Below are 9,114 nucleotides of genomic sequence, written 5' to 3' on the forward strand. Positions count from 1 at the left end.
AGTGGCTTTCTCGTCAAGGTTAGGTGGCAATGCTGAGCACTAGCATTCATCGGGCAGGAGGTGCCTCTCCCCAGTGCCATCAGGAACAAGATCTAAAATAACGAAATCTCGGAGTTAAACTTGCAAGTCCAGGAAGTGAGGGGAGCTCCCTTCCCCGTCCCTGCGACACCCAGTGAGTGACATCAGCAGGGCTCCCTTGGGCCGCCCGCCAGTCAGCTCTGTTGGCTGTAATGCAGCCAGGCTGATCCATCCAGTGACCCGGTGCCCGCTGTGTAGGGACTGGGTGTCTTCACCTGCCCACCCAGTGGAAATGGTGCAGATGGGGAGGCGGGTAAATTCCAGGGGGCTGGACACCAACACAGCCCAGTGATCTCTGCGGGTTAGATGTGGCCACTGCACACAAGTAGCTGCTTCCAGCAAGGTGTTTCTAGTGTATTAGACAAACACCACGAGAGGCCAGCCCAGGACCTGAGTACACGGTGTTGCCATCTGAGGCCTGCCCAGTGATGTCAGTGACGTGAGTTGGTGGGCTCAGTCCAGTCCCCAAATCGCCTGATAAGCAGCCTGGCCAAGGACCGAACAAAACCTCAGAAGGTCTTGACTCACCCATCCTGGGAGCCACAGCAGGACCCTCCCCTGCTTTGTCTGCTCTGACTGCCTTGCAACCACTGCAGTGTAACAAGGGAGGGGGCTCCGGGGCCAGACCCTGAGCTCACTCACGTGGGTGTGAAGCCGGAGTGTGAGTCCTCCAGGGATCGGAATCAGTGGTGTTCCTCCGGCATTAAGTAAGACCAGCCTCACCCCGCTAGTCCCTGCCTCGGTGAAACAGACTCTACCAGGGCTCCTAGGCTGGGACCTGTAGCCCGGAGATACCGTCAGTTCAGTCACAGCGTCAGGTCCCAAGACCCTGAGCAGTTGGGCTTAGTTGCTCTGCCCCGGCTAGTTACTGCTCCTGATGTGATTACGCTGGATCTGCCATGATCAGTCTCTTTTCACTCCCTAGGCAACAAATGATTCAAAGGTGCTAATGAGACTGGAGAAGCCCAGATCTCCCAGTGTCTCCGGACTGTAGCCTCACCAGCCTCCCGTGTTCACACTCAGGAATCAGGCCCCCTAAAGCAGGAGATTTTTGAAAAATAGTAAGTGAGATTTCGGTTCCTTTGGTCTCCGTCTGCAGGGCCGGCCTTGGGGCCACTGGGGAGGGACGTGTCAGAACCCAGAGCCTCCTGCTCCCAGCACACCCTATCTTTGGGGTGTCCATAACCCGCAGCCAGGCGGCCCCCGAATGCTCAGCTTGGGCCATTGCGAATTAACAGGGAAAGCCCTTGAGCTCGGCAGGAGCCTGGGGCCTCCTGCTCTGATGCCAGTGTCTGGGCGCCCGCACTCAGCCTCCAGCCCCCGCGGCCTGCGGCCCAGCAGTGCAGGCAAAAAGGCACCGCGCCAGCTCCTCTCCTGGTTGGGCTGCTGCCCCGACAGGCTGGCCATGGGGCAGTGAGCTAACCCCTTGGCCTTTGCCAGTTGGGGGCTCACTGTGGGTCAGGGGAGCCTGCTTACGACCCTGGGGGCCCTGGTGAGTGGTTGCTTTTAGGGCCCAGCCCTGCCTCCATGTCCCTGGGTGCAGACATCCCCAAAGGCAGGGATCTGCAGTCACACCATTGTGCAGAAGCAGGACACCAGAAAACCCACAGAGCCCAGCCCCTGCGCACCAGGGAATGGGCTGGCCATGAGCCGGGGCAGACAGCACAGGAGCCAGCGGAGCAGTGATTACCTCAGCCCCTGATGGGCCCTCAGTAACAGCTCCCCGGCCCCTCCGGCCCCTGCAGGGCCCCGTGTAGAGCCGTGTATCGGAGCGTGGCGCAGGGAACGGGGCTGGGCTCGTGGTTTGGGACAGAGTGAGCCACGTTCTCCAAATGCCGGTGGCTCCGAATCCTCCCACGGCGCTGAGGTCGGCCGGCACTAAATAGAAACGTGGCGCTGCCAAGCAGCCAGGGCTGTGAGAGGAGCAGAACCTTCCGAACTAGCAGCTTGTGCGGGCAGGGAGGCAGCGCTGACGCTGAGCCTGGAGTGGCACAGCAGCTGCGGCGAGGTGACTGCGCTCTGTTTGTTCAGCTGAGCTCATGACATACACAGCATCGCTGTACCTGAGTCAGGCTGGCCCAGGCCCTGCTGAGTCACACCCCGGTGCTGCCAGGGGAGTGAGCCTGGGCGCCGCGTTTTCTGAGGCTGCAGTTCCAGAGGAGCTAATCATGGGAGCTGGGATGCAGCGAGGCCCTTATCTAACTGCACTCCAGTAATGGTGAAAAACAGCCCAGCTTACACCAGTGTGTAGAGCCAATACTAGCCATTTCTGTTCAGCAGCATTTATTACTAAGGAATATTCCTAATCCCCCCAGCCCCCGGGGTAAGGAGCCCTGACAAAGGGGCCGTGAAAAGGAGACATAAAGACCAAAAGGAAAATACCGTGTAATTCTGAGAAAAATTGGACTCACCTATATTTCCAGGTGAAGAAGAGTTAGTGACATTGCATTTTCTCTGTCTAATAACGGGTAATTTCTATGACTCAGGGTTTTTTCCAGAAGGGCTTTTCCCCACAACCTGCTAGTTCGTTAGTTTTGCATAAACTAAAGCTAAGAAACGCAGGAACTAAAATTAAAGAAAATATTTTTGAATGACAAATACAAATCAGATACCTGGTTCTGCTTCCAGGGGGCATCCCGGGTGAATGTTTTCCCTGCTCTCTCCCGCTTTGGAATCTCTTCTGCGCAGGGCTCAGACAGACGGTGATCAGTACCGTAGAAGTGACGGGTGTGTGGGAAATGAATAATGGGCAAACTAGATGAATAAGAACAAAACATAAGAACGGCCCTGCTGGGTCAGCGCAAGGGTTCATCTAGCCCAGTATCCTGTCTGCCGACAGTGGATGGTGCCAGATGCTTCAGAGGGAATGAACAGAACAGGGCAAGTTCTGGAGTGATCCAATCTCAGCTTCCAGCAGTCAGAGGTTTTACAGTCTGGGGGAGCAACGTTATTTTTTAAAAAGACCTGAGCAGCATTTGTTAGTGCTGCATTATAGATCATAGACATGAGAGAGCTACTTGTGTGTCATCTGCTCCAGCTCGTATTACTGTGAAGAGCACTCTCTGTGCGTGCCTGGGTCGCACTGCCGGCCTGCAGCTGGCGTCGGCAGGTGACGAGGGTGACAGGACTGGGCCAGCAGTGGCAACTGTGAGCATAATATTATTATTATTATAATATGCATATTATCGCAGGACCCAGGTCCCCTGGTACCAGGTGCTGTTCAGACAGAACAAAAAGGCCCTGTCCCAAAGAACTGACAAGCTAAGACTCTCTGACTCCCACCATTATTATTGTATCGTATACATGAAAGCCCTTTGCTCCTCGCTAGCACCTTTCATCTGAGGGTCTCAAACTCGCTAGCCATCCCAGTGCAAGGTCTGGCTGAGCCTGCCTGGGCCACGCAGCCACCTCGGGAGGCAATGCCACAGCAGCGACAGCAGCCCCGTCACCCGTTAGCGGCTGGCCCGAGGGCAGAGGTACAGGCCAGCCCCCAGCTGTGCTCACTCAGTGTCACTCCACTGACGACAGAGGGGAAGGAAAGGGGGGGATGGGTGGAACAGCCCGTCCTCTCACTATTTTGCCCACTAATTAGGCCTAATTTCCAACATGCCAGTTTTGGGTCTCTCACTCTTCTGGTTTCCCGGGCATGATCTCAGCACAGTCACTAACGTACGGCCGGAGCCTTGTTGTTTGGCTAGGCCAGCCTTTCCGCCGTCACTTGTACCGATGTTTATAAACAGTTTCATACAATGGGCTGAGTTGGAATTTGGTTTCCTTTCCCTGTCAGCGTTTAGCTAGGGTTACCATATGTCCGGTTTTTCCCGGACATGTCCGGCTTTTCGGCAATCAAACCCCCGTCCGGGGGGAATTGCCAAAAAGCCGAACATGTCCGGGAAAATGCCGGCCGGGCACTTCCCCTCCCGCGGCTGCTCTGCTCCTCCCCTGACTCTTCGGCTCTGTTTAAGAGCCGAGCCGCCCGAGCGCTATGGGCTTCAGGCAGCCCCCTTGCCTCCGGACCCCAGCCGCCGGCCGGGCACTTCCCCTCCCGGGCTCCGGCGGCGCAGGGTAGCCGCAGCCAGTAGCGCTCGGGCAGCTCGGCTCTTAAACAGAGCCGAAGAGTCAGGGGAGGAGCAGAGCCTCCGGCCGTGGCGGCTCTGCTCCTCCCCTGACTCTTCGGCTCTGTTTAAGAGCCGAGCACTACGGGCTTCGGGCAGCCCCCATACCTCCGGACCCTGCGCCACCGGAGCCCGGGAGGGGAAGTGCCCGGCCGGGGGCGCAGGGTCTGGAGGCAAGGGGGCTGCCCGAAGCCCGAGCGCTACCGGCTTCACGGTTTGCCGGGCAGCCTCCAGACCCTGCGCCCCCGGCTGGGCGCTTCCCCTCCCGGGCTCCGCTGCGCTGGGGAAGCGCCGGCCGGGGGCGCAGGGTCTGGGGGCTGCCCGGCAAACCGTGAAGCCGGTAGCGCTCGGGCAGCCCTTTTCGCGTGGCTAGGAGTGGGAGGGAGGAGGGGGCGGAGTTAGGGCGGGGCTGGGGCGGGGCTGGGGCGGGGCTGGGGTGGGAAATGGGCGGGGCCAGGGCCCCGTGGAGGGTCCTCTTTTTTTATTTGTTAAATATGGTAACCCTAGTTTAGCATTATTGGCACTGGGCCGGACGTCTCTCCACTTCCCACAGGCAGGCTCACGGGGGGACTAGGCTTTGCACAACCCTTCCACCAGGTTTACACTGAGCTGCTCCTGATTCACACTGGGGTCACTGCGAGCCGGCGGCCCTGGGGGCGTCTGAGGGGCACAGCGAAGGGGAAGGAATGGGACCATGTGTCACAGCCCCTGAGCCCTCAGGAATCATGAGTCAGGCCCCAAAATCATGAGATCTTTAAAAACAATCAATGTTGGGTTCTATGGATTTGCCATCTGGTCTGGCTCTGGCCCTTCCAGGGTCACGTTTGGGGCCTTTTGGGGTCACGTTTCCCAGCTTTTCTCCTCAAGGACAAGGGCTGGGAATGGGCTTGTTTAAAAAAGCCGAGATCCTCACTTAGCCCCAGGACTGCAGGAGCTGGAGCTTTAAGGAAAACACCCAAACTCATGAGACTCGTGCTAAATAACATGAGCATTGGGCTCTGTGGCCAGCGGCTGGGGGCAGCCTGCTTAGCCTCCCTTGGGAAGAGCCCTGGCCATTAACAGTGAACCAGCCAGAGCCGTAGAGGACACGCTGCGTGGAGCAGGGCCGCCGGGGGGGGGGGGGGGCAAGTGGAGCAATTTGCCCCAGGCCCCGGGCCCCACAGGGGCCCCCACGAGAATATAGTATTCTATAGTATTGCAACTTTTTTTTATGGAAGGGGCCCCCAAAATTGCTTTGCCCCAGCCCCCCTGAATCCTCTGGGCAGCCCTGGCGTGGAGCAGCCCACAGTGGCCAGGACGGGAACAGGCCTGTGTCCATCTCTGCCTTGTTCTCTCAGGCTGGGTTCAGCTTCTTGCTTTGTGAGCAAACTTCTCCCCCAGTCACCAAAATCAGCCGCCTTCCTCCGCCAGTGCCCAAAGCCCAGGGAAAGCCCCCGGAGGGCTTCTAACTGCTCTTGAGAGGGGGAACGACTCGGGCTTGTTCTCTGATTTTCTGGCTTCCAGCAGCAGTTGCCCTGCGAGAGCAATCCTGTGACTCCGGGGCCTGGCTGGGCTCCAAGGCCAGGCCCACAGCCGCTGAGCGCCTTGATTAAAGCACTCTGCTGCGGGAACAGAAAACACCCCCTTTGTGTTCAGCAATAACATCTGTCATGTTCAACATCCCCTGACCACCTCACCAAAGGCTACATGCTGAGTAATTGGGAACATCTTGTTATAAGCTGCTGCGAGCTATAAATAGCACTCGCTGGTAGATCCATTCTCCGCTCTTCGCGCGGCACAAATGAACCTGGCTGTGCTCGGATAGCAGAAAACTGCCCTTGGGCTGGGAGGGCCCCAGTCTGCTAGCAAGACCCTTTGCCGAAGCCGAGGTAGCAGCACTGCGAGCGGGTCGAGGGGGAGCTTTCCTGCCTGGTATGGGGCGAGCTCAGTGCTCAAGGGGTCATAGCTTCAGACCAAGGTTTTGTGCTGGAGGGATGCCCCCCTGCCCCCCGCCTTCCCCACTGCGGCTCCAGTGCTTGGAAACCCCCTGGCCGCCTTCCCTGCTGCCTGGCCCCTCATCATCGCCCACCTCAAAGGCTGCAGCCCCTCCCTGGCCCCCCAGCCCCCACTGCTGTCCACGCAGATAGCAGCCTCTGAACCCGTCTCCCCTTCTCATCGCCCCCTCTCCGGCTCCTTCGCCACATCAGCTGCAAGCTCCTTGGCCTTGCAAAGAGTGCATGGCTCTGCCCCACCTACGTATCTGCCAGGATCGCATCTCCCCACCCACAGCAGCCTGGCCGCCCGCAACTGCCTCTGCGATTCCTTCCTCCCTGCGCCCGGCCTGGCGGACACCCTGCCGGGCCGCTCCCCTCCACCCCGCTGCTCTGACACCTGCAAATGAGCAGCCCGCTGCCAGAGCCGGGCGGAGAGGCAGCTGCGGAGATGGGCTGAGATAGGATGGGAAGGGAACCAGCCAGACCTGTGCCAGCCCCACCCTGACGCCTCTGCTGAGAGCTGGATCCCATCTCCTGGAGACTCTGATTAGATCGGGAGCTGCTTGGGACAGAGACTATGTCTTCCTGGGGGTCTGTGCAGGGCCTGGGATGGCCTGGTCTCTTCTGTAATAATGATGATGGCGCTTGCTATGACATTTCCCTTCTGTAACAATATCATACCATTCAACTAGCCCCTTTCACCAAAGGACCCCACATCAACCAATCTATCTACCCAGTAAGCCAGCCCTGAAATGAGGCTGCCTCTGGGTTGAGCGGACCAGCAATGTGATGGTTAGGGTGACCAGACAGCAAATGTGAAAAACTGGGACAGGGGGGGTGAGGGGTAATAGGAGCCTATATAAGAAAAAGACCCCAAAATTGGGACTGTCCCTATAAAATCGGGACATCTGGTCACCCTAGCAATGGTACACAGCAACATGGTTTATGACAGGAAGTGAGGAAGGCTTTTTAGGTAGGCAGAGTGCAGGTGGCCAGGACTCTGGGGCTAACCTCCATCGCACCACTGCAGTAAGTGCCACAGGGCCCCTGCATGGCCCCAGAGCCCACATCCACCTCCAGTCACACCCGGCGGCTAGCACCATGCTGGGCCATGGCCTCGGTACTGGCTCAGAAGAGTTTTATTTACTTCCCCAGCAGCGCCCCAGGGGAGGTGCTGACCAACGACAGCACATACCAGCCGGCCTGTATTTCCTGCAGTGCTACCAGGATGGCCCCCACCTCTGCACGTGTCAGCACAGAAAGGCTCGTCTGTGCACAAGGGACCGGCTCTGTGGGCGCAGCCACAGTGCACAGTGTGCATGGCAGGGGGTGGCGTGCAGAGCTGGCGTAAAGCCGTGCCTTGCATCCCCTCACTCCTGGTGCTGCTCTGGGCGCTGCTTCCTGCATGGTGTTAAAGTAGCCTCAGGGCTGCTCTGACTTACCCCAGACTATAATGGCCACTAGGGGCTGAACATCCTGACCACAGCTCCATTTCCCTGCTATGCCAGCAGTATCCCACCGCACCGTAGGGCCCGCCTGCCCTGGGCCAGTTCCCCAGGGTTCCCAGGCGGCGTGGAGCAGCCGGAGGGGCTGAGCGTTACAGACAGGCTCACGGCCGTCACTGCACAGGGTGGTGCCCAGGTGTGCGCTTACATTAGCTGCTTAGCAGGATGGCGCAGCATGTCCCCCATTCCTCTCCTTAACCCGCTTCATTACGGTAGTGCCTAAGGGCCAGCCAAGAACCGGGCCAGACACAGCAGGAGATGGGCCCTGCCTGGAAGTCTTAGGCTGACTAGCCCAGGCAGATACCGGGCAGGGATGGGGAGGACACACCAGGAGCGTGACCAGTGGGATGGCGGCCCATGGGTTAGTTACCCTTGCGGGGGTGCCCAGGGGGAGACAAGCTCAAGTGAAGGGAAGCAGGGGAGGGAGACAGGGCTGGGGGCAGGTGTGGGGTGAGTCTGAGGTGAAGGGAGCCGACCGGCAGGGAGCCGCAAACAGCGGCTCAGCACAGGGCAGAGAAAGTCCAGGGCAGAGATAGTTCACTGACTGTCCAGCGGGCCCTGGCTTTGGCGGCTTGGCTGGAGCCTCCGGCTGGCTCCCCCACATGGGGCTCCGGAAAGCCCGTGTTATCTATGCAGATTCAGAACAGCAGGCTTGTGAGAGAGGGGCCCAGGAATCCCTCAGCGCCCTGCATGGAGAGGGGCTGGGAACAGGGCGTGGGGCCCTGGAGCAGGCAGGGGCTGAGTGCCACATGCAGGATCCCCAGCCCCACACATTCAAACCCCAGGCGCAGGCAGGGCCGGCTCCAGGCACCAGCATAGCAAGCAGGTGCCTGGGGCGGCCAATTCAAAGGGGCGGCACGTCCAGTATCGGGGCAGCACGTCCGGGTCTTTGGCGGAAATTCGGCCGTGGATCCCTCATTCCCTCGCTTCCTCTTTGAGCTGCCACCAAATTGCCGCTGAAGAGGAAGAGAGGGAGCAAAGGACCCGCCACCAAACTGCCACCGAAGAAGCGGCGCGGTTGAGCTGCCGCCGAAGTGCCGCCGTTCGTCTTTTTTTTTTTTTTTTTTGGTCGCTTGGGGCGGCAGAAAAGCTGGAGCTGGCCCTGGGCGCAGGCCCCACAATCACCAGATTTGCTTTAAAATTCTGAGGTTTTTAAACCCACCAGACTCCGGTCTGTTCTTTGCCTTTGGAGTCTGAGCCTTCAGGTCACGCTCGGGTCAAGTTTTCAGGCTTTTCTCTGCAGAAACGAGGGCTGGAAACTCACTTTTCACAAAAGGAAAACCGATTCTCCCATAGTCACAGGACTCCTGGCGCTGGGGCTTTAAGCAAAACTCCCAATATTGGCCCTGTGATCAAATCATGAGAGCCGGCAACACGGCCTCCATCCCTGCATGCTATGGGAGCTTTGAAGCCCTTACTCACGTGAGGCAGGGCTACTTGCAG

The sequence above is a fragment of the Emys orbicularis genome, chromosome 9 (genome assembly GCF_028017835.1).
Source record: "Emys orbicularis isolate rEmyOrb1 chromosome 9, rEmyOrb1.hap1, whole genome shotgun sequence".
NCBI classification, from domain to species: Eukaryota; Metazoa; Chordata; order Testudines; family Emydidae; genus Emys; species Emys orbicularis.